The sequence below is a fragment of the Stegostoma tigrinum genome, chromosome 4 (genome assembly GCF_030684315.1).
Source record: "Stegostoma tigrinum isolate sSteTig4 chromosome 4, sSteTig4.hap1, whole genome shotgun sequence".
Classification (NCBI taxonomy): domain Eukaryota; kingdom Metazoa; phylum Chordata; class Chondrichthyes; order Orectolobiformes; family Stegostomatidae; genus Stegostoma; species Stegostoma tigrinum.
This window is the reverse complement of record NC_081357.1, coordinates 78,196,328-78,223,276: the sequence shown is the minus strand read 5'-3', so window position 1 is coordinate 78,223,276 and position 26,949 is coordinate 78,196,328. Positions and strand designations below refer to the sequence as shown.

Genomic DNA, 26,949 nt, shown 5'->3' with positions numbered 1-26,949 from the left:
GGAATTCATTGTCATTTGAGTGATGTTTAACAGGTTTTGAACATTCCTTGAATTTTAGCATAACTTTTCACTCTTTCAGAGTGCTGCATATAATGGCTGGCCATTAATTATTGATTTAAATGTATGTGCACTCCATTTTTTTCACTTTTCACTCCCATGAGGCATGTACAATTATTAAATATCCTACAGTAAATTACCAAACTGTAACACAAAGCACTCTGATAATCTCCCAAAATGTGCAAATGTACAAACTAGGAGTAAGCCATTTCAACTCCAGCCTCGGGAACTGTGCGGAGTTTGCACATTCTCCCCATGTCTGCGTGGGTTTTCTCCGGGTGCTCCGGTTTCCTCCCACAGCCGAAAGATGTGTAGGCTAGGTGGATTGGCCATGCTAAATTGCCCATAGTGTTCAGGGGTGTGCGCGTTATAGGGGGATGGATCTGGGTGGGATGGTCCAAGAGGCAGTGTGGACCTGTTGGGCCGAAGGGCCTGTTTCCACACTGTAGGGAATCTAATCTAAAAAAAAAGCTCCTCCAGTCTGCTTCGCCATTTGATAAGACCATGGCCTGATCTGATGGTGGTCTCAAATGTGCTGTCCTGTATACTCCCATAAAATATGAATCCCTTGTGAATTAAGAATTTGCCTATCTCAGCCTTTAAAGTACTTGCTGACCCTCTGGGAACCTGGACATATTTATTTACATATGTTTGAACACTAAGGAGAAAAAATTGCATCAAAACATGGAAAGTAACACAAGAAACATTCAATCCTAACCTTGTTTCACTATTCAATTAGATCTTGGCTGATCTGTAACTCAAATCCATTTACTCACCTTTGATCTTGTGACAATATTGTACAAAACATATTATTTTCATTTAGCAATGCGGAATTTTGAAATGCAGTCAGGTTGATTTTGATTCTAGTTCTATGAAAGTAAAGTAACTTTTTTTAAGAGGCGAGAAAGTAATTTAACAAAGTGACTTAAACAGAATTTCCAAGAAAGTGAATAATTAGTAAATACATAGGTATATACTTGTGGTGTTAATTGATGGAGTGTTTACACAGTTGAGTTTATAATATTCAGAATAACAAGTTATTAGGGGACACTGGCAGTTTATTTTGAGTTCTGTTCAGAAGAATAAGATTTTTAGTTCAGGAGAACATTTTCGTCCTATCAGAAGTGTAGGTCTGTATGTGAATTTTTAGAGCTGTATGGAAGTTTTCAACCTGCCAGAACTGTAAAGATATTTCAATCATCAAAACTGGAAAGAAGTATTAAATATTAAATATTAAATATAATGTTTCAAAAAACTGGAAAGAGCTGATTAAGTAAGAAATTAAATAGTTAATATTGGAGAGATATTTCTCCAGAATTGAATATTAGCCTAACAACTGTTTATTTCTGTTAACTTGCATTTCTGGAAGGTCATCAACTCGAAACATTTAATCAATTTAAAATATTAATCCTGTTTCTGTCTCCATGGGTATTCCCTGACTTGTTGAGTGGTTTACAAGATTTTCTGTTTATGTTCACTAGAAACGTTGAACTCCCAGTTGATACAGAAAGTGATCAAGAGGCATTGAAACACAAAATGAAAAAGACCAAAATACATTGAACTAAATGTATGGAAGCAACAGAGCCTGTAAGTTCCTTCTCCGAGCCATACCATATTGACACGGAACTAGAATGCTGCTCCTTCACCTACATTGGATATTGTTGAGAAAAAAGGATGGATCTAAGTTTTTGCTGTTTATAGATTAGATTCCCTACAGTGTGGAAACAGGCCCTTTGGCCAACAAATCCACACTGCCCCTTGGAGCATCCCACCCAGACCCACCCCCCGTAACCAAACTAATCTACACACCCCTGAACACAATGGACAATTTAGCATGGCCAATCCACCTAACCTGCACATCTTTGGACGGTGGGAGGAAACCAGAGCACCTGGAGGAAACCCACACAGACATGGGGAGAATGTGCAAGCTCCACACAGGCAGTTAGTCCAAGGCCAAGGGTCCCTGGCACTGTGAGGCTGCAGTGCTAACCTCTGAGCCACTGTGCTGCCCTGTTTTTTTTTCAAACTGACTTAAATATATTTTATAACATTGTTTGTTTGTTGTTTCAAGTTTTTTTTTAAAATGTTATTGTGAATTGAGATAAAATTTGGAAACACATCCCAATGTTCGTTCTAGTTAATTAATATGTCATACGAGTAACTCCATGAGCTGTAAATGTATCAGGAGGTAGCTTTCACAAGAAGCTCAATTTGAAACTTGTAAACACATCCTGTGAATTGTTATTTATCATTGTGAGCACCACTCTTCATTGACTCATGATATTTCTCTTCATTTTCCAAGATAGTGAACTGTATTTTTTTTTAAAAATTCTCTCATGGGATGTGGGCATTGTTAGCAAGGACAGTATTTATTTCACATTCCTAATTACTTTTGAGAAGGTGGACATCCTTTTTGATCTTCTGTAGCCCTTGTGATGTAGGTGCATTCAAAGTACTGTTAAGAAGTGAGTTCCAGTATTTTGTAGGTGATCCAGTGGATATTTCAGTAATTGTCCCCACCGACCGCCCAACTACTGACGTTAATGACACAGTGAGTCATCAAATTTCGTTAAGCATCACAAGAGATCCCAATTCTTCACTTTTGCTAAACTGACCTTGAAACTTTCTTTTAAGAGCTGTTCTGTAATGAACTGTTTCACCAACTGCTCATGTTCAAGTTGTTTACCCTCTTGTCCTGTGTTCACACTTGCCTTGACTCAGAAACTACACTCCAGTTCTCATTAACAAGCACAACTCCAAATATTTCACCAACACTTCACTAAGACATATCCCTGGGCTTTCCCCAAGTTCTAATCTTACACAGATTTATGAAGCAGATACTGTTTATGGCTTTTCAACATCCACTCTCACAGCTTCCCAAGACTTCCTGCATACCAAATTCTGGAGCTACTTTCTGAGTTCATAACAGCGCCATTGGACATCAAGAAATAGATTTCATCACAATTTCATATATCTTGTCAGGGTACATTCCTCTTGGGGCACACCGGTGCACCTTGCACTTGCCGCAGTTATGCTGCGGAACACAGAATGACATCGCCGCAGATCCCCTCATCAGGGGAAGCGGTGGAAGTGCCTGTTCCATCTCTCATTCTTGACCAAGTAATATTCTGGAAGACTGTCTGTTATTTTGCTGCCTCCAGTAAGTTTGCACAGGCAGGCAGGAAAGTATCACCAGTGGGTTTGAAGATAATAAAGTGTGAAGCTGGATGAACACAGCAGGCCAAGCAGCATCTCAGGAGCACAAAAGCTGACGTTTCGGGCCTAGACCCTTCATCAGATGCTGCTTGGCCTGCTGTGTTCATCCAGCTTCACACTTTATTATCTTGGATTCTCCAGCATCTGCAGTTCCCATTATCACCAGTGGGTTTGAATCCACCTTTGAATTTAACCACAGAAAATTTTCAAAGACTATGAGATTCAGTTCATTGTATGAGTTACCATTTCCACTTCTATTTCTTTCTCTGGACTTTGCCTTCTTTCCTTAGATCCAAATATTCTAAATCTTGCCCTCTGAATTCTTTCCTTTGAAAAGCTTCCTAAGACTGAATTATTTGATCAAGTTTTTAGCCAAGTGATCTAGTTTTTCCTTGTGCAGCTCTTTGTTTTGCTTGCTAGTGCTCTTGTGAAATGACTTGGGACATTTCACTACTTTAAAGGTGCTATGTAAGTGCCTGTTGTTCCATATCCACCTGGTTTCTCGCAAAATGTTATACCGCAGCCATTATTATGGCTGTGACTGAGAAACGTTTCATTGTGTGTGATTGAATCTTATATTGCATTTGATAATCACTTCAGTCAATAGCAGTACTAAATTTCATTTTACTTTTAAATATTGATTAACAACCTTCTCTAAGTTAACATACAAGTTATGCAAAGAATTGTCCTGAAATAGTTCAGGCGCTGCAAATGAATCACTTGCATTTTACACAATCAAGTCACATGTAAAGACCAATATCTGAAATTTGTTTGATCATGAGATGATTAATTAAGTAATTGATCAAGTAAGACACAATGTTAAATAAAGTGCCAACATGACAGTTTAAAGTCTGCAACTGGAAACTAAAACTGGCAAAATGTGGTAAATCGTTGTTGCTGAAAACACTGGGTATTCCTTTAGCTTAATTAAACCACTATAGATATCACACTCTACAATATGTTTATAAATCATACCCGCTAATATGTTTTGCTATACTTAATTGAATATAATGCCTTTACTTGTCTCTAAACTGTTGTGACTGGATGTCTTACACTATAAACCAAATTGTGGGCTTCCAGTTCCTATGGGATATGGTTACATGGTAGAGTTTTGCATAGAAACATTCACTTCACTTTACATTGAGTAAGAACTTTGAAAACATGTTATATAATTTGAAGTTTAGGAAGTTCTAATACAGCTAAGTATAGTTGCACAAGATAAAATAAGATTCTCAATTTATTATCTGTCTTTGACAGTGGCTTCAGAATAGAACTCATTCAGCAGGCATAGACTAGTAAAGGAGAACCTGTACTAAATTAAGGGGAAATCATGTTTAATTAACTTTATTAGGCAATATAGAGTGGTTAAGCGCAGTGTGACTGCTGCAACGTACATAAATTTTCAAGTATCATTTGAAAAAGTACCACATATTAGGCTTATCAGCAAAAATGAAAGCGTGTAATACAAGAGGCACCAGAAGCAGGCTTAGAAAATTAGGTGAGAGATGGGCTACAAAGTTGTAGTGACTGGCTTTTTTTTTAGCTTAGAAGGGGATGTATTGCAGTAATTCCTGGATTTAGTTCTAGGACTATTGCTGATTATGATACATATTAACAGTGTACAATAATAATTTAGACTTGAGGGAAAGAGGAGATAATTTTGAAATTTGCAGAGATCCCCAGAGATCAACATTAAATTTAAAACTTGAGAGGTCCTTTCAGTGGAGAAGAAGCTGTTCTTGAATCTGTTGGTGCATGTGTCTAAACTTTTGTATCTTCTACCCACATGAAGGGGATGGTAAGGATTATAACCAGGGTGGAAGAGGTCTTTGAATATATTGGCTACCTTCCTGAAGCAGCAAAAAATATAGATGAGGTGAATGGATGGAACGTTGGCTTGTGTGATGGACTGGGCTATGTTTAAAACTCTCTGTAGTTTCTTACAGTCTGTGCAGAACAGTTGTCACACCAAGCTGTGATGCAGCCAGCCATGCCAAATTTTCTTAGTCTCCTGATGAAGTCAAGGCATTGCTGTACTTTCTAGATCATCACAATAATGTGAGTAGACCACGGCAGATTGTTTGTGATCGTCACTCTTGCGAACTTGATGCTCTCAAACATCTCCACCTCAGAACCAATTATGGAAACAGGGGTGTGCCCTCCACCTTACTTCCTGAAGTCAATGACCAGCCCTTTTGTTTTGCCACCATTACATTATGCCACCAGGCACTCTATCTCTTTCTTATATTTTGTCTCGTCAATGTTTGAGATCCGTCCTACAATGGGTGGTATTGTCAACAAAGTTGTAGGTGGAGTTAGGATGAAATTTAGCCACAATGTCATGAATGTATAAGGATTGTTGTAAGGGGCTGAATACACAGCTTTGTGAAATGCCGATGTTGAGGATTATCATTGTTTCTTACTGCTTGTGATCAGTCTGTTATGGAAAGAGGTAAGTCTGTTTGTACTCTTGGAAAGTGTATCCCAGTTCACATTTTCAGCAGCATGTTATCATGAGTTTAAGACTAAACAGGCTTCTTTATTCTCATACTCGTACCATCAATAACTACAATTTCTGGAAATATATGATCTCTCTGTGTGCCTTTTGGCTATAATAATTAAGTTCATAATTTGGATTCAATTCCCGTCAGAGAATAAGGGTTTATAGATTCTCCTAATTTACCGAGATGTCAGCATTTCTTTTCAGCAAAACAAAAGAACTGATCATTGACTTCAGGAAGAAGGCATGTGGACACACCCTATTTGCATCAAAGGAGTTGATGTGGAGAGGGTCAAGAGCGTCAACTTCCTGAGAGTGATGATAATCTGCAATCTATCCAGGACCTCCCACATAGATGAGATGATCAAGAACACACAAAAAAGCCTCTTCTTCCTCAGGCATATCCATAAGGAGCCTCACCAACTTTTGCAGAAGCACCATATAGAGCATTCTATCTGGGTGCATGATGGCTTAGTACAGCAACAGTTCTGCCCAAGACTGTGAGAAACTATAGAAAATTCTGTGCACAGTTCAGAACAGCGCAGAAGCCAACCTCCAATCCATGGACTCCATTTACACTACTCGTTGCCATGGAAAGGCTGCCAACATCAATAAAGATCCCTCCTACACCAGCAATATCCTCTTGCAACTTCTTCCGTCAGGCAGAAGATACAGAAGCTTGAACATGTACCAACAACTTCAAGCACACCTCAGTCCCTGCTGTTATCAGACTGCTGAATGGACTGCTCTAATTTCAAAGCTAATGTTGATCTTGCTTTGTGCACCTCCTGTGCAGCTGTAACCTTGTATGCCTTGCCCTGTCTAAACACCCTTTGATCTGTATGTCTTTGTTTGCTATGACATGCCTGTACAGCTCGCAAAACAAAACTTTTCACTGTATGCATGTACACGAGACAACAATAAAACAAATCAAATACCTGTATTGGGCATGACACAATATTTAACCTTAGCTTAGCAGCTGCTGTAATTTTGTCTGATACTGTGCTTTGTACTTTGGGAAGGACTTGAGGAGTTTAGTGAAGATTAGAAAGAAGTATGGTGCCATGGATGAGTGATTACTTTTACTTGAATAGAGCGAAGAAGCTGAAGTATTTCTTCTGAGACAAGCAAAGTCCAGTCGAAATTTGATTGCAGTGTCAATACTATGAAGGGTTGTGCTGTAAATTGTTGGTAAATAGTAACAATTCTGAATTTTTATATTGCATAGAATTATTACTATCTTTCTTTATTTGTCCATTATATGGCTCTTGGAGAATTTTTTATTCGAAAGGAATTATTTGACTACAAGCTGTTGGCATTTTTACTTGTGAAGATTGAATTATTTACTGCTTCTGCTATTTAACCTGATGAATCATAAAAGATGTTCTGTAGAAGTGAATCTGCAATGTGGCATTGCTAGCATATAATCATATATTTCAGGAAATTCTAAACGTGATATTCTAAGTGTACAATTCGTGGGTTTCTATTTGTTAAAATGAAGTCAACATCTTTGATTCTCAGGGTACACAGTGTGAATACTCTTTCCTGCTCGGAGCAAAATACAATAGAAATATGTAGGCTGCATTGAAAAGTGTTGTCGGTTGCAGTACAAAATTTGGATTATATTAGATGCAACTCAAGGCAAGTTGTAGTGTGTGATTAATAATGACTCTAGATGCTGATGTAATCTGCAGAGTGATTTACTGTACAATTATTGTCTATAATATTGTCTAACACTATGCTTTGTATTTTGGGAAGAACTTGAGGAGTTTAGTGAAAATTAGAAAGAAGTATGGTGCCATAGATGGGTGATTACCTTTACTTGAATAGGCTCCATTTACACTTCTCATTGCCATGGAAAGGCTGCCAACAACATTAAAGACTCCACCCACCTCAGTAATACCCTCTTCCAACTTCTTCCATCTGGCAAAAGATACAATTAACTAATGTGTCTTGCACTTTGATGCTTCTTGGAAGACAACCTTTTACTGCAAAGAAACCTACTACTAGCCTTCTGCTACTAACAAAGAGCTCTCAGGATGCAGATTCATAGCTCCTTGAAGGTGGAGTCACAGATAGATAAGTAGTGATGAAGGCGTTTAGCACACTGGCCTTCATTGGTCAGTGCATTTGGTATACCAGTTGAGATATCATGTTGCGGCTGTCCAGGACATTGGCTAGGTTATGTCTGGAATGCTGCATTCAATGCTAATCTTCCAGCTAGAGGAAAGATGTCGTTAAGCTTGAGAGGGTGAAGAAGAGATTTACAAGGATCTTGCCGGGTTGGAGGATTTGAGTTATTGGGAGAGACTGAATAGGCTGGAACTATTTTCCCAGGATCATCAGAGGCAGAGGGCTGGCCTTATAGATGTTTTTCAAATCAAAAGGAGCGTGGAGAGGATGAATAGCCAAGGTCTTTTCCCCAGAGATCAAAACTAGAGGGAATAGGTTTAAGGTCGGAAGATAAAGTTATAAAAGGAACCTAAGATGAAACTTTGTCAATGCAGAGGGTGGTATGTGTATGGAATGAGCCGCCAGAGGAAGTACTGGAGGCTGGTACAATTGCAACATTTAGAAGGCATCTGGATGGGTACATGAATAGTGAGGATTTCGAGGGATGTGGGCCAAATGCTGGCAAATGGGACTAGATTAATTTAGCATATCTGGTCAGCATGGACAAGTTGGACTGAAGGGTTTGTTTCCATGCTGTACAATTCTATGACTCTATGCTTACTCTTCATGGATATAGGATCCCTTAGTATATCCACAGTTTGTTGTGAAACCAAGTTTGGCCAGAAAATGTTTGAGTGTTCCATCTGTGATAGGCAATTCAGGAGAGAAGAACATTATTACTAAACAACCTCTCCAGCCCTGATAATTTACTTCTATAATTGTGGATCCTCATTTTTCCAAATTGGAATCATTGGAGATTTTGAACATTTATGAAAAAATATCCTGTCTGTTTTATCTTGATCTTGTTCTTGTATTCTCTTTATTTTACCTCTTGTGCATAATTTGACTTTGAATTAAATATTCAAATTTATAATTTCTGATTCTGACTCTGAAGGCTATTTTTGAACTCCACAAAATGAATAATTTTGGATGAGGTGGGAGGGTAAAATATTAAAATCTGAAAACAGGAACTAGAACTAAGTTGAACCCATTTAACAACATCAAGACAAGGGGTAGCTGAGCAGTCTGCTCTGAAAAAGTGGGTTGCTGTTGATTACTTTTGATGAAACTACTTGCTTCTACTTTTCTTTTACAGGATTTCTGTCTTTTTCCAAAATCAGCCAGATTTCTAAAGTGATAGAAAAGATAAGTAGATGGCTGGGTTAATTCATTAACTACATTTGCAGCACTGCTTGTGGGTTAGGAGGGGAAGGAAGATTTCCTGGCTCATTGCTTTCACAGAGGAACATCAACCTCACTCACCACAATTCCTAAAATTTCCAAAACACATCAATTGTCTCAATGACTCAGCTCACTTGGCGATATCAAGCTTGCATCGTGATGGCTCCATGGTTAGCACTGATGCTTCACAGCAGCAGGCACCTGGGTTCAGTTCCAGTGTTGGGTGACTGTCTGTGTGGAGTTTGCACATTCTTTCCTTGTCTGTGTGGGTTTCGGCTGGGTGCTCTGGTTTCCTTCCATGGCCCAAAGATGTGCATGTATGTGGATTGGCTGTGTAAAATTGCCCATGGTGCCCAGGAATGTGTAGGCTTGGTGGATTATCCATGGGAAATGCAGGGTAGCAGGGTATCAGGGTGCAGCTGGTTGGGACTTTGTTCAGTTTGGACTTGATGGGCCAAATGGCCTACTTCCAAACTATCGCGGTTTTATGATTATATGACTTGACGATTCACAGCTCTTGATCAATGAAATCGCCAAGTCACCTGAACGCCTTTCCCAGCTATCTGTGACCTCTAATCCTAAAACAACTAATCATTCCTGCTATGAAAACAATAATTGCTGGCAATACCCAGCAGGTCTGGCCGCATCAGTGGAGAAAGTGCAGAGTTAATGTTTCAAATCCAGTTTCTTTTCAGGTTTTCTTTTATAGACATCTCCACTCTTGGACTGTGGCCCAGAGATTTTCCTGTTCAATATTTGCCTTAAGATATCATTTAGACTGGCTTTAAGTAGGGCAATCAGTTTAAAAATGAGTGCGTATACCTTGGAGTCAAAACTCCAAACCATAGAGTCGATAGCCAGAGACTATTTCCCAGGGCAGAAATGGCTAGCACGAGGGGTCATAGTTTTAAGCTGGTTGGTGGAAAGTATAGAGGGGATGTCAGAGGCAGGTTCTTTACGCAGAGAGTTGTGAGAGCATGGAATGCGTTGCCAGCAGCAGTTGTGGAAGCAAGGTCATTGGGGTCATTTAAGAGACTGCTGGACATGCATATGGTCACAGAAATTTGAGGGTGCATCCATGAGGATCAATGGTCGGCACAACATTGTGGGCTGAAGGGCCTGTTCTGTGCTGTACTGTTCTATGTTCTATGTTCTATGTTCTATGTTCTATTTGGGGAACTTCACCTCATCTCCCTCAACTCCAAAACCCTACTCCGGTGAACATTGGGCCTATATACTTCTGTCATATTCTTCACAGTTACTTGTCACATTTGGCCTACCAAAGAGCATACCACATTAACTTACTTCACTAATTATTTGAATATTCCAATACAAAAACAAGTTGGTCCAAAAAATTAAGTCTGGGTTAAATTACACTGCTGATCACAAAATCGCTGTCACTAAAAGTTAAGAAGGAACCGCAACTGTGGTGAATTATAGTTTTTAACTTTTATTTAGAGCTAATATAGATCAGAATATTTCCATGATAACTTCTGTTCACTGGAGTTCAAACTAATTAATTCCAAAGCAGAGATAATGGGAACTGTAGATGCTGGAGAATCCGAGATAACAAAGTGTAGAGCAGGCCAAGCAGCATCTTAGGAGGAGAAAAGCTGACGTTTTGGGCCTAGACCCTCTAGGCCCGAAACGTCAGCAATTCCACAAGCACTTTGTCTTGTGTCTGGAGGATTTACATAACCACAGGGGAAGAAGCTGCCTTAGGGTGTCACCTTCCTCTAAAAAACCTGTTCAGTTTTAATAAGATTTTCCTGTGTTATAGCATTACACATATTTTAAGGTATACAATTCCTCCCTTCAATTTATCTATTTCCCACTTAAAGAGTATATGAGATTGGTTGGCTTAAATGACTGGTTGTGATGTAGAGTGGTACCAACAGTGTAAGTTCAATTCCCACAATGCCAGAGGTTACCATGAAGGACTGTCCATCTCAACCTCCTCCCTTACCTCAGGCTTGGAGACCCTGAGGTTAAACCACTACCAGTCATCTCTCTTTAATGAGACAGTAGTCCTATTGTCCAGGAGGATGATCAGTAGATTTAATACCAATTCTAATAGAATTCAGTTTGGGGTGATATGTGATTATTCAAGAATATCTAGAAATATCTAAGAATGAAATATTTTAATAACATCTAAGGATAGAATATCCATCAGTAATTAAAGTTTTATCTTAAAGCCCTGAGTGAGTAAGTTATCTTCCACTAGTGGGAAAAAAATATATGTCTACTGAAAAGTATTTTCTGGGGGGTTTCTAATGCTTCTGAAATTTCAGTAGAAGGCTCTTACTTTTATATTATTTGGATTCCTCCTGCTTTGCAAATATTGGTTTCTAAATTAGTTCTTTTCACTGTCATGTGATGCTATATCATTTACATTATTTCCTAATTATTCAGTTAAGCTTCTTTTAGGAAGTTGTGCACTTTTATCTACTCAATTTGTTTGTAATTTTCTAATAACCCATAAATGGAAATTTATTTCATTTCTCCCTAATTCTGTCAATCTTAAAAACATCCTTTTTAAGTTTATTAGTAAAGAATATGTTTCTTTAACCTGCCTTTATGAGGGTTGTTTGATTCTGGTATCTAATGATATTTATGTGAATAGGATCCTTGTTCTCTCTTTTCTGCTGGATACTTTTTCAGGTTTTATGCTTCCTGTATCTCTCCTGTAGTTAACATCCTATCTTCACACCCAAGTATGATGGCACCATGTCTCCTTCCCAGCCTTCTTTTTAGTGATTAAACTACTATTTATATTTTTTGTTTTATGTACTGAGTGCAAGTCTGTTCATTTGATTAATAGCATAAGTGTGGTGTCTCCATATCCTTTTTTAGTTATATCCGAGTTTCAAAGTGGACTTTTCTGAGTTTTCTTACTGGCAATGGAATCTTTAATGACTAACTCCTTAATCAACATGGATCTTTATCTTTAAATATTTTTCCAATCTATGGGTGTCCTATCTAATAAGTTATATTTATTTCTCAACGAAGTTTCTATTTCTAACCAGATATAATTACAACATATGCAGAGTTCTGTTTTCCCTCAGCAGGATTTTTCATGAGTACTGTCAGTGTAATACGTTTATGCCAGCTGTAGGTCTCTCTGTACAGTTCTAAATATATTTGACATCAATTGGAAAACTAAAACATCTTAGCTTACTGTTTCAGTTTCACTACTTTTAATATATTAGTGGTTTAATTATAATGTTTCCCAACTCTAATCTAACAATTGCCTCACAGCAGTTTGTGCTTGATATTTTGAGGCACAGTTCTGCTCAGAAGAAAATATAATTCATTATAAGTCATGATCATTGTGTCATAAGGTGATTCTGATCCAGGACATGAAAGATATTTTTCAGGTCTGGGCTACCATACAATAGTTAGCTTGATATTTCAGATCCTTCAAAATTAAAACTGCAATGTAATTAACAATAATGGTTATTTAAAGACTAGTGCCTAGTGTGTGTTAACGGTGACCTTTGCAGTTTTTCTTGGCATCAGCTAAAGAAGTACCAGTCAATATGTTCATTAGATTCACTGTCTAACAATGATTTTTATATGGTAGCATGTGTGAGGGCTTTCTTGAAAACATTGATAATGGCTGTAAGCACCTATTAGTATAGTGCCATAGGGTGTGCCTTCAGTTATTTTATGGAAACGAATGGTGCTGAGAGGCTTCACTGTACTCCAGGAGAGGATACATCTGATAACATCAAAAGGGCATTCATTCAATAATGAATATGTTCACTCCTTGGATTAACCTCTCTCAATTGGTACATTGGTGCACTGTATACTTATATCTTCCTCAGCCTTAGTGTTGGAGTTCTGAGGTAGCAGCAACAAACAACTTTATATTTTGCACTTCATATGCAGATGATGACTTGTTTTTGATAGCTGAGCAACATGGCTCTCCACTTTGATGACGTGGAATATCTGGTTACCAGATAAAGATTGTATCTTCTGTGCACTTGCAAACTGCATTCCGGGAGACCCACACATTTCCAGAGACAGGCCCCAATTGCCATCAAAACCAGTCTACAAAGCATCTTTTAAATAGAAACCTATTTCAAGTAATTGTTGAATAGTTTGCTGAGGTTAAAACTCTGGAATGAACATTACGGGATATAGCACATTCAAGAATGCTGAGCATATTGAACATACTCAAGATTTAATTAGGTGGTAACTACCAAAAGATCTGCACACTTGAATCTTGTGTATGTTCAGTTATTCCGTATAGGCCAAGAAATAGAAAATGTCAGCCTGTGCAGCTGGGTTGAGTGCTTTCCTGTTTCCAGAAAAGAAATGTTGCTAATGACATTTATGTTGCAACTAATACTGCTGAAGAAATACACACTGGCATGATGTGGCTTTCTGCTGCAATAGGGCAGCATAGCTTCTTGTGCTACAAAAGCCAAAGTTTATGTTATACAATTGTAATGTAAAGTAGCCATTGCATGGATGATGGGATGACACAATCAGGGCCCCTGTCCAGTTATTTGGGCAAATTAAAATCACCTCCATAATTTCTGGGGCCCATGTTATTTTTGTCAGGATTCTTTGCCATACCCTGAAAGATTCCAGCATTTTGTCCACCTTTGGTAAATTAATTTCTTGAGTCCTTTCCTCTATTACTTTATAGACTTCACCCTACTCATAATCAACACTTGTTCTTGCCCACAGGTCACTAGACCAGCGTAGTGGGCAAAAAACAAGTACAGACAGCTCTCTGATGAAAAACCTTCAAGCCCTGCTTTGAGAGGTACAATGGGAGTTTTACTTTCTAGATCTTTCTTTCACCAACCTGGGCATGCTGCCTGGAGAAAATTGGAATTTACACTTTTCAGCACACCCTTGCCCTTCAGCAGTGACTAACAGTGCAGATAAATATGAAAACACCTCACAAGTACAGTTAATGTCAGTATGGCATCACTACCTTCCTTTTCTCCCTGCCCTGCCACACCCTCTCAATGTACAATTAACACAACTAATTTTCATGTCAAGGCATTGGTTAAATTGTTTCAGAGCTAGCAGGAACTGCAGATGCTGGAGAATCTGATGTAGAGCTGGATGAACACAGCAGGCCAAGCAGCATCTGAGGAGCAGGAAGGCTGATGTTTCGGGCCTAGACCCTTCTTCAGAAATGGGGGAGGGGAAGGGGGTTCTGAAATAAATAGGGAGAGAAGGGGATGAGGATAGAAGATGGATCAAGGAGAAGATAAGCGGAGAGGTTAGGTTATCTCTTATTGAGGATGGTCATTGCCTGGCATTTGTGTGGTATGAAAGTTACATGCCGCTTTTCAGTTCAAGCCCAAATATTGTGGACACTATGCTGAAGAACTCCTGCAGAGATGTCTTTCAGCTGGGATATTTGACATCCAACCACCAGAATCATCTTACTTTATTCCAGCTATGACTCAAACCAGTGGAGAACTTCCCCATACAAATTTCCCCCTCAGACCGTTTTCTCTTGTTCTTACTGTCTCTCTCTCTCTCTCTCTCTCTCTCTCTGGTGCTGTTTTGTCCAGTGTCTGCTCTTTCTCTCTCTTTCTTTGTAACCCTTTTTTTATGTGGTTTCACACATTGAGTTATCTGGTATCTAAACTTGTGGTCTGTTGTGTTGCTTTATCTGGTGTCAGCTCTTTATCACGTGGTGTTGTTTTATCTAGTTTCTGCTCTTTCTCTCACGCTGTTATATCTGGCTCTTACTGTCTCTTTGCTTTGCATCTCTGTGATCTTCTGACAACAATAGGATCCAAATTAAATGACTAACAAAATTAATGAGTGGCAGACAACAAGAGAACACTGTAACAAAAAAACTTATGAAATTAAATTAAACCATTATTTCTGGTTTGAGATAATACCCTCCATATTCCAATGTCTCTGCATTATTTTAGTGATCTGTAGGGACACCTGGACACTGATGTAACCACAGAAGAAAGGCAGGCATTTAATCTAACATCCTCCTCCCTGGTCCACTGTGTGGACTTATTGACGGCCACGTTCACTAGACACAAGAGCAGAAAACCAGGAGAATCTTCAATCTGACCGCCCCTCTCCACCACGAATTGCTGAAGGTAAGGCGTGTGACCAAAAATCAAAGAGCAGCCCCTTAAGACAGCAAGAACTGCAGTTGGAGAGTCAATGAACCAGCAGTAACTGAGAAAGTTAAAGCATGTTTTTGACTTTGCTGTTGTGCAATCAATCAACCTTCTTGTAGGTCCTTTACTCCTTACCGGTTATTTCCAGGACCAGCTGCAATCGGAATGTACCTCACTCTTAAAAAGGTGCATGTTCGTTTAAGTGGTGCGAATCTCATGTGAATCTGGTCAATGCCCTGAAATATGTGATCACTCAGCAGTAAGTTTATAACCAGACTGTATAGTGCAGAAGTGTAAATATATAAACGTCCAAATAACACAAAATTTCAATGCGAATTGCTCCAGAAGCAATAGGATGGGGGTTAATTAGCATCACCACCCTGCTACTGTTCTTGAAGGTTGTACAATTTTAACCCATTATGTCATTTGGCTGTCAATTAAAATCCACACCTATTATTGTTGGGATCGTTTATTTATTTTACTCCATTAATGTGAGATATAGACTTACGTGCTCACAATCACAGAGTCAGTGGAGACAAAGTCTTGGAAACAAGTAACCTAAGCGTCCTCAGAAGTTGTTGCCCAAATTCTGAGTTTGGGTCGATGCCCGAAACTTGCTTCATATTTCTCCGCAACCTCTATAAAAAAGCTGTCAGGGCTTCATCCTTAGTAACAATATTTAAGTGTATTCTTTTTATTCTTACTCCTAATCCTTCCTCCCTTCCAGTTCTCTAGCATCCGCCCCAACAGACTATTGGGCGGAATCTCGGGACCCCTTTCTCCCGGCCCCTTCTCCTCTTCCTGTGGTCTTACTGCTTTCACATGCTGATCCCCCATCCCTGTCGAATATTTTCCCCGACAGATTACCCCCGATCGCTGGGATAATACTTAATAGTCAATTTTCTGACCCGGGTCTTGTGCACAAGAATTGCTCGATCGATTTTCGTTCCAAGGGGCCCTTAACCTAAACCCACTTGTTTTCAGAGTCTCCTATCCAGATACCACTCGCTCGAGCCGCCCAACGGCAAGCAAGGACGCCTGGGACCGCTGAACTCAGCGGGGCGTGCCTTCCCTTCTTCTGAACCCACCGCCGGACGACTCAGAGTGTGGATCCCGGACGAGCCCCCAAGCTTGTGAGATATAGATTCACATGCTCACAATCACAGAGTCAGTGGAGACAAAGTCTTGGAAACAAGTAACCTAAGCTTTATTACGAGTCTGCAGAATTGGGTGCCCCCCGTTGCCTGAGGCATACACAGGCCAGGGAACCTCCCCTTTTTATACATCATTTTTCTGGCCAGATCCTCCCCTTTTGGCTCCGTCCAATCTGAACTCCAAGGTGCACAATCTTCCCGTTACTTCCCTTGTCCCACCCCCTTCATACATCGCATGTTATGCTAATTAAACAGCTTTGCAAGCATGAGCGTAAAAGTTAATATGCATTCTCTCATTAGGCATGCGCTTCAACTATGTCTATTGTGCAAAGCTTAACCTTTTCACCCTCTGGGTGTCTGCTAGTAGTTTTGGACCGGTTCATTGTGGTTTCTAACCACTTGGCCCTCACCTCCTTTTCTTATCACTCGGCTCAGTACTAGATGTCTTTTTGTTCAAAGCTGAGTAATTCTTTTCACTGCAGTTTAATCATCCTTATCTCTCACAATTAAGTATTCAGTTTTCCCACAGTATGATGTGATTTATTTATTTTTCTCATTAACAGAGGTGGTTTATGTTAAGTGAAGTGATTTTTTATTAAGATTGTACCTTTGTGCGTTTCCTTGCTATACACAAATAGCACAGCTTAACAATTTGCATGGGGCCTCTTTTTGCTTAATTGTTTTCAGATCACCAGCTGAAATATTGTGTAGGGTTTTGCAAAAGATAGTAGAAAGGCACTATTGTTACTCTCACCAATCATAAACTTTATGATTAGATATTGTACAGTACTGGAACTCTATAATAGAAGACACAAAAACGACTTACGGAAGTGCACGTAAGAGAGTCTCTATGGCAGAGGTGAAACTTGCGAGGCTTTCTGCAGATGATATAATCTAGGACCAGACCATATTTATGTTTTGGTCTTGCTATGGATCAGTGATTTTTTTTGAAGTACACAAGGTATAAGGTCCCAGGTACTTACTGAACAAAAGCCACATGATTACATGTTTTTTTAACAAACAACTGTAGACTCTACTTTCAACATTAGTACAATAATAAACATAATTTGTACTCTAACATCTAGATTTAATATGAGGTAAATTTGAATAACTGATAAGTAATAATAACTATTCAGTAACCCTTGAATTCCTCTGAATCCTATTTTGAAAATGTTGCATACAAAGATGACCTTTGTTCTGCGGCAGGTTTGAATATTGCTACCATTGCAACACCATGTTTCCTGAATGTTACAACTGTCCAGCTAACTGCATCTTCACTGTCGCCACGTCAGAGTGCACACAGCACATATGGCTACTTTGAAAAAAATACATTCGGTTCTGCTATTATGCATTGCGACTGACGAATAAGGGAACACTTTTTCTAAAATGTGAACTTGTGTTGGCTGTAACACAATTTAAGAGGCTGATTGCAGCCTCTGAGGGAGATAAGGTCAGTGTTCTTCAATTTTGGAAGAGTTATAATGCAATTGACATTATCGTGAAGGCCTGGGCTGAAGTCAGTAAGGACTGCTAGCATGCAGTTTGGTGGAAGCTTCTCCCAGATTTTTTCAAGATTTTAAATAATTTGATCCATCAGAGGAGCTCCCAAGAATTAAAGAATATTGTGTTCATATTGCAAAGCAAGTTGGATTTGAAGAAGTAGAGATTGAGGATGTTGAAGAGCTGCTTGAGTCCCACTGTGAATACCTCTCCCTACAGCTGATCTACAACAACTTGTCACTGAGGGGGAAATGGAAACAGAAGACGAAGATGAAGTCCAGGTTGCAGCACCACAAGACCTTTCCACTTCTGTTTTGTCTTCTATCCTGAGGGAAATTGAGAAGCAATTGTAGTTCTTGGAGGACAACAATTACAATGCAGAATGCAGCAGGGTAGCAGTTCGTGGAATGAGACGTTATTTGGCACCATGTGAACAACTGCTTCATGAAAGAAGGAAAAGGGCAAAGCAGCAAAAGCTGGATGTCTTTTTAAAGTCAACCCCCAAGAAACAGTCAGAAGACAATGAACTGCAGCCATCCACGATAACAAAGTGTAGAGCTGAGTGAACACAGCAGGCCAAGCAGCATCTTAGGAGCACAAAAGCTGATGTTTCACAGTTCCCATTATCTCTGCAGCCATCCACTTCTGGATTAGCAATTTTTCAATCTAACCCTGCAATTACAACTGCACCTGAATGTGATGATGATGTGACGACGATGACCCTCAGCCCCTGCATTAACAACAGAGCAACCTCAAAACCAGGAGGCACGGCGGCTCAGTGGTTAGCACTGCAGCCTCATAGCGCCAGGGACCCAGGTTTGATTCCAGCCTTGGCGACTGTTTGTGTGGAGTTTGCACATTCTCTCTGTGTCTGTGTGGGTTTCCTCCGGGTGCTCCGGTTTCCTCCCACAGTCCAAAGATGTGCAGGTTAGATGGATTGGCCATGCTAAATTGCCTGTTGTGTTCAGGGGTGTGTAGATTAGGTGGGTTATGGAGGGATGGGTCTGGGTGGGGTGCTCCAAGGGGCAGTGTGGACTTGTCGGGCCAAAGGGCCTGTTTCCACACTGTAGGGAATCTAATCAAAACCTCCTCCCCCATCAAGTCATTTTGACATTTTTTTAAGGTAAGGCATTAAATGTACTTTTATTTCATTATTAGATATGAATTAAACATTTCTTCAAACTATGCTATCCCTTGCATTAGGCTTTTGAGTGATTTTAAGTGATATTTTTTGGTGGTCTGCCTTAACCCCACTTTTCCCATAGGCCCTGTTATTTCTATGGTGCGATTTTCTATACCGCAATGCTGTATCACTTATAGCAGAAGTGATTGTGTAGATTGCATTACTAGAGACCTGTTGGTCAAATACTTCATAGCAAAACATTTATTGCTAATGAAAATGAGATTATTAGAATGGGATGGTGATCGAGAAAGCAGGTACCAATATCTATGGGTGAACTGGAAATTTAAAGCTGCAAAACCATCTACAAGCTAAGGATCCAAGATCATAGGAACAACCTGTCAGTAGCAGCTATCAATCAACAGAACGTAAATGGAAAGTGGTAATCACTGCAGTTGAAAGCTGATCGCGTAGTTATTAATGAGAGTAAGCTATAAGGTGTAAATATTCTATGTAAGTCAATAATTTTAAGCACACAAAATGATTTGGAAATAGGTGCTTTGCGAATCGAGTGCTAAATTGGGATTTTAGTGCAAGTAGAAATTGGATGCAGAGGGGGAATGTAGGCGCTTCTTTAAATTCCTTTTATTTTACCTCCAGTTGCTAGTATTATCATGCCACATTATATTTTACTATTACCATATCTAGCTTTGTAAGAGTTCTTCTCATGTAACAAGAGGCTAATGACCTTTTGGGTTAGAAAAAATACTTTTTTTCACATATCTCATGTAAAAGTCAAACTTAGCACAGATTAAAGCCCAAAAAATTTGCTTTCCCTTTTCTTTGACCCAACAGGATCATCCCCACTCTGTGATTCTGTTCATGCTCATACTAAGTGTTATTGTTAGATGAGCCCTAATGTGTCCTGCTCTGTTTCCTTGGTCACATTACTTCTATGTGATTCATGTAAGTGATTTTGTTACATTTCCTTGATTTTTTTTCTGTCACTCCCCACTGGATTCTGAAAATCTTTGAAATGTGGGGTCTGGCTTTTGAAGAAAAGGACAGAATAAATTTCCTTCCAGAGGAAAGCTAGCCCTGTAGCCCACTGCTTAAATGGAAATGGAGTGGACGGATCTCATTCCATTAAAGGTAGGAATCATACTGGAATTCCATCATACAAATGTTAAGATGCAGATCTTCTTTCAGACAATTTAGAATGTTTTAATGAAATGTTAGTTTTCATCTAACTAAAACCTACAGAGATCTGATCAATGTTCCTACTGACTGTTGAAAATAAATAGATGATCTTTCAAGTTGGCAGTCTTTTTGGATTTCATTCAAAAGATTTGTAAATAAACTAAATGAATAAGCCTCTATCCTCTGCTGTATTGAGATCTGAATAACATATGCTAAGCAGGAGAGAAGGCTGACCAGTTTCTATCTTTGCTCTCTCAGATATTTCTCCCTTCTTAACAACACAGTGGAGACATCTACACATCATGGATGACTATGGTTCAACAAGGCACCTCGCAGTCATTTTGTTCAGGGCTATTAGATATGATCAATAAATGTTGGCCTTGCCAGAGAAGCTCACATCCTGTCGTTAAGCTAATGGTGCCTGTGCTGGCTTGGCTGCTTTACGTTAAATGAACGATAATCATTTACCTAGACGACCTCTGTACAATGAACTAACCACTAGCTAATGATCTCCTGAGTGTCCATATTCTTCCAAACATAGGTAACAGCAAGCGAGAATTGAAGATGGCAGAAACTTAAACTGACAACAGGGAGACAGTTGCTGAAGCTGCAATGTCTGGAGATTGGCTGTCTGGGTGGGAAATGGAAGAAGCAAGCAGAAACAAAAAGCTTGCCTGGCGGTGAAGAGCTCCCAGGGAAAACAGTAGCCAGTGAATCTTGCACTTTGTCAATCCATTAAATTGCACTGCAGAAAATATACCAGGGTTGGCTCCATCCACACGAATGATGTTTAACACAGAGTCAACCACCATGCTGTAAAACCATCACCTTATGAGATAGAAGGCTGCCAAAGAACTAAATAAGGTTAAACAGACTAGGCTGGACAGGTGGCATGCTAAGACTTCAGCATGTCAGAGTTGTAGAATGTACCTGCGTTAAATGTTTGCAGCTTAAGCAATTTTGGCTCAAAGCAGTTGAGCTGAAGTCTGATCTGCTGACGTTGCAGGGAATCACAAAGGGGAGAGAGTTACATGGACACATTTTGTTCATCTGGTTATTACACAACTTGTCAGAGAATAAAGTCCACATAGTTTTATTTTAGGCCTGGGCTGTGTTCACAACTGTCTGCTGTTTCTTGTGTTTTTGCGAACAGCAGTTGCAAAACCACACTGTGATGCATCCAGATAGGATGCTTTCTACGGTATATTTATAAAAAACTTGTAAGTGTCTTTATGGACATGCCAAATTTCCTCAGCCTCCTGAGGAAGTAGAGGCATCCCTGTGCTTTCTTTATGAAAGGAAACTGTGTTTGATAAACATTTATTGGAAATGCAAACAGCAGTATATATAAGAAGCCAGTAGATATTATATACTCAGATTTCCAAAAGACATGCGATTAGGTACCATACAAAAATTAACAGTTGAGATGGAGACGTAACTCATGGGGTTTGGAGTAATATATTAGCGTAGGTAGAGGATTGGTAATGGACAGGAAGCATGGATTAAAGATAATGGAGGCACCTCTAACTTGGCAGGGCTGTGTGACTACTAGAGTATGACAAGAACAGGTGCTAGAGTCATAACAATTTACAGTATATATTAGTAACAAAGAGACCAAAGATAATGTATTTACATTTTCTGATGATTCAAAACTATGTGGGAATACAAGCTCTGAGGAGGACACAGAGTCTGGAAACAGATATAAACAGGTTATTGAGTAAGGAACAAAATCAGAATATTTTTTTAAAAAACATGAAACTTGTAAATGTTGATGGTGAGAGTGACGTGGATGCATTGTACGAAATTAGCATTCAGGTACCCAAAGCAAGTAGAAACACAAATGAAATTTGGTCCTTATTCCCAGATGACATGAATAAGGAAGTAAACTACAATTGCACAGGCTTTTGGTGAGATCGCATGTGAAATGCTGTGCATAGCTTTGATCACTTATTTTAATCAAGGATCTCTAGTTTGATTTGCTTTGATTTATTGCTGTCACATGTAGCAAAGCACAGTGAGAAGTGTTGTCTTGTCTGCTTCTACAGGCAGATTATACCATACAAATGCATGAGGGTAACAGAACAGAGTACAGGATACAATGCTACAGCTGCCGAGAAGGTGCGGACAGGGATTCTAAAGTCTGATAACAGCAGGGAAGAAGTTGCTCTTGAACCCATTCGTACATGGAATCAAGCTTTTATATCTCTTCCTGACAGAAAAGGGTGGAAGAAATTATAACCGTAATGGGAAGCATTTTTGAGTATATTGGTTGCATGCCCAATGCAGCAGGAAGTATAGATGAAGTTAATGGATGGGAGGCTGATTTGCATTATGGACTGGGCTTTGTTCACAACTGTGTCTGTTTCTTGTGGTCTTCAGAAGAGCAGTTGCGAAACTCCACTGTGATGCATCCAGATCGGATGATTTCTATGGTACATTTATACAAATTTGTAAGTGTCTGTATGGACATGCCAAACTTACTCAGCATCCTGAAGAATTAGAGGCATTGCTGTGCTTTCTTGACCATAATGTCAACATGGGTGGACCAGGACAGATTGTTGGTGATTGTCACTTCCGGTAATTTGATGCTCTCAACATTCTCCACCTCATCATCATTGATGCAGACAGAGATGTGCCCTTCACTCCACTTCCTGAGGTCAGTGACCAACTCCTTCATTTTGCTGGCATTGCTGGAGAGAATGTTGTCTTTACACCATGTTATTAAGCACTTTATCCCCTTCCAGTGCTCCACCTCATTGTTGTTTGAGATCTGATCTACAATGGTGGTGTCATGTAAGTGGGGGGCTGGTGCAGAATTAAATGTATCGTCAGGGCCGAGTATATAACCTTGCAGGGCACCAATGTTGAAGGCTAGTGTGGAGGAAGTTGTACCAATTGTAATGAGGTCAGACAGGTGGGCCTCATAGCATGTGAATTTATTGATTGGGGCTGTTAATTTGGTCCATTTAGGGTGCCGTGGCTGACAGATATAAACAAGAGTTTCAGAGGTTATGTACACTCTGAGATGTGACTTTGAGAACGCCAACCACTGTCAAATTCTATGCATTTGTAAATAAAGGATGACTAGGATATTGGCCTCTGTGGGGTTATTTCAGAGGTGATGCCTCCTATCCTTACTGACAGTGATCTGTTGTTCAGGATGTTGAGAATCCAGTTACAGAGCGGGGAGCAGAGGTCTTTGTCCCAGAGTTTGTCATTGAAATTATGGTGTTGAAGACGGAACAGCAGTCAATACATAGGAAGCTGACATAGGTATCCTTGTTGCCCGGATGTTCCAGGCATGAGTGTAGGGCCGTGGAGATGGTGTCTGCCGTGGACCTGTTGCGCCGAAAGGCAAATTGCAAGAAATCATGGCAATCTGGAACACTGGAGTTGATGTTAGCCATGACTAACCTCTCAAAGCACTTCATAATTGTAGGTATCAGAGCCAGTGGATGGTAGTTATTGAAGCACACTGCATGATTTTTCTTTGGCACTGGGATGATGGTGGCCTTCTTGAAGCAGCTGGGGTCTTCAGATTATAGTAAGGAGAAGCTGAAGATGTCAGCAAATACTCATGCCGGCTCGAAATAGTTCAGCAAATTTTCATTTGGTGGTTCTGGGGTCAGTGGTTTGTCCTTTGGAGAGGCTAAATAAAGCTAGCTTGTTTTCTTTTGAGTGTGCATAAACAAAAGGTGATTTTATTGGAACATGAAAGATTCTGAAGGGGCTTAATAGAGCAGGTTAAAGAATCTAGAACATGTGATCAAATCTCAGGATAAGGAGCTGATCATTTAGAACTGAAGGTAACTTCTATCATAAGTTAGTTCTTGAGTAAGCAGAGAATGCAGAGCAGAGCTACATAAAGATGCATAATGGGACAATTGAACACAAACAGTGTTTGACATGTTAAAAGGTGGAAGTAACATCTCTGGCAATGCTTACACATTTCAGCTAACATACACAAGTGTTCCATCAGATACATCAAGAAATGCGATAAGAGCTGTATCTCACAGTATATCAAAGAAAACAAATGACCAATTGATGGTGTGTTGCACTCATTGTCAGAATGCAAATACTCTGCTACAAAACAAGAACTATGACCCCACATCTAGACTTGTCAACATTGGCGCATGTATTGCTATGGTATGAAATTAACTCTCTCTACTGATCTTAAGTATTGACTACATTGAGAGCCACTGAGGATCAGGTCATGAACATTTACATATGGTCAAATTGCCTTCAGTAATACAGCTTTGAGGTAGAGTATCTCACAGGATTCACACAACTTGATATTTTGACTATTTCAGGCAGTGTTAGTGATTGTGAGGTGGCTTACAACATTGAAGATTCAGTGATCATATTGATCTCATTTATGACCATGAATTTTATCATGTGGTAGGAGTTGAAAGTAGATTCAATGATACACCACGTACTACATAAGGTAAGCCATTGCCTAAAACCAAATGGCCTCACAAACTAGAAGAACAAATTCCGTATTACTGAATTTGCAAAGAGCACTCATTGCCTGATGAGAACTATATTAGATTTGGGACTCAAGCTATTATCCTGAAATTGTTACAGTAATCTGTATTGCATCTCCCCCACAAAGGACATCTGGGTGTGGTTAAGATGAAAAATTTAATCTTATGAAGCAGCGAGGTGGTCAACAATAGAACACTGCACAGCAGAGTTCTTTAGAAACTGCATTGCTTGTATATTCAGCTCATCAGTGTCCTGTATCTCTACAACTGACCCCATACACAACAAAACTATGGGAATAATTTCAAGTAGATATTTTTGGAGAAATTCAAGCAGCCCAATGCAATCAACAATTTTGCTTGTTGTCCATGATTTACAGGGCAAATGGCTGGAAATTGCGGAAGTGAATTTTATAATCACCATTTTGGTTATTGACATTCCTGACTAGTTGTTTACAAATGGAGTTTGCTGGAAACTTCCACTAAAGTCACTGGATTGCAGTTTGTTTCCAGTGAGTTCACAGAGTTCCGAGTAAGCTAGAAAATTTATTACCATCTAACGTTGTGATGCAACCAGCAATTGAATTTCTTTTTTGTTCATGGCATGTAAGCTGGCTAGACCAGCATTAATTGCCCTTCCTTACCTTCCCAGAAGGCAGTTGAGAGCCAAACACATTCCTGTGGGCCTGGAGTCACACGTACTCTGGACTGTAAATGTGGTAGAGGCAGAAAATCTCATCACATTTAAGAAATATTAAACGTGCACTTGTGATGCCAAAGCATACAAAACTCTGAGCCAAATGCTGAAATGGAATTAGAACAGACAAGTGGTTGTTTTGGACTGGCACAGATGCGATCGGCTGAAGGGCCTTTTTTGTGCTGCAGCTTTCTATGACTTTGACTGTGCAAGGATGGTAGATTTCCCTTTCTAATGGACACAACCGAACTAGATGGGTTTACGCAATCATCAACAATGATTTTGTAATTATCAATAGATCAGCTTTTTATTCTCGGCTTTTATCGAATTCAAATGTGCTGCAGTGCAATTTGAATCCATGTCCCAGAACAATAGTTCTGGGTTACTAATCTATTAACAATATCCAGTCGAATGATTAAATCCCCTATCAAATATTAAACAGGGTGATAAAGTGTAGCCTGAGAATGATTATGTGGGAGGGGAAAACATTTGAACAGTCAAAGGTGAAAAAATCAGTGACAAAATAGTGAAAAAATATTGTGAGTGGCATGGTGGCACAGTGGTTAGCGATGCCGCCTCACAGCGTGAAGGACCAAGGTTTGATTGCTGCTTTGGGTGACTGTGTGGAGTTTGCGTGCTCTCCCTGTGTCTACATGGGTTTCTTCTTGGTGCTCTGGTTTCCTCCCACAGTCTAAAGGTGTGAAGGTTAATAATGAACATCATTAGGTTGGTTTGTTCATCTATACATAAACTTATTTTTGGTTTTGTACTATTTTCAGATTAATCAAATGAACCATTTTCCCATTATGGTAAATGTGTGCATTCTCAGCAAATACGCATCTATGCTTTTGGTAGAGTGGATAGAACAAAATAGTCCTCAAAGTAAGTTTGCTTAATGTTGAGAAACTTGTGGCATGATATTGCCTCCTGAGGAAAGCATTTGCAAAGATGCTGACTAACTGGTTTCTCCTGGTTGCTCTGATTAGTTTGAAACATGCAGATGGCATTAATGGACAGTATTACTGCTGCTGCTACTAGCTACTGAGGTATGATGTCCATGGTTTGTATATTTTCCCCAAAGGGTAAAATCTACTTTTTCTCCCTCTCCCCTTCCTCCCTCCTGGTGCTCAAAAGGCATCCTCTTCCTCTTGAACTTCAACACCCCTGCAATCTCCTGATGTTTTCAATAGATAGTATCACTGGCTCCTCAGTGAAAGTCTATCACACCCCTGCTCCATACTCCCTTGCAACATAACTCTTAGTTATAATTAACTTTTCATGACTGCATGCACCATTTTTTTTTAAATTGGGGTTTAATAAATAAATAAATGTTAGATGCTACTGGCAGCAGCGAGGCTTAACTAGAATGAAACAATCCACATTTTTTTTAGCTCATCATGCATGACATCTAACATTTATTTATTTATTAAACCCCAATTTCAAAAAAACATCTGAGCCTGGATTTGTAGTCTATGTTACTGTTGATAGAATAACTCAACAAAATTATTAAATTATTTTGATGAGCAGATTAGTAGGAACTATTGAAGCAAGATG

At 39.5% G+C, this 26,949-nt stretch overlaps 1 protein-coding gene across 2 annotated transcripts in view; it reads left to right on the top strand.

The window, feature by feature from the left end:
- Positions 1 to 26,949, top strand: part of LOC125452426 (XK-related protein 6-like) — a 452,844-nt gene that overhangs the window by 265,866 nt on the left and 160,029 nt on the right. The window lies entirely within an intron of this gene.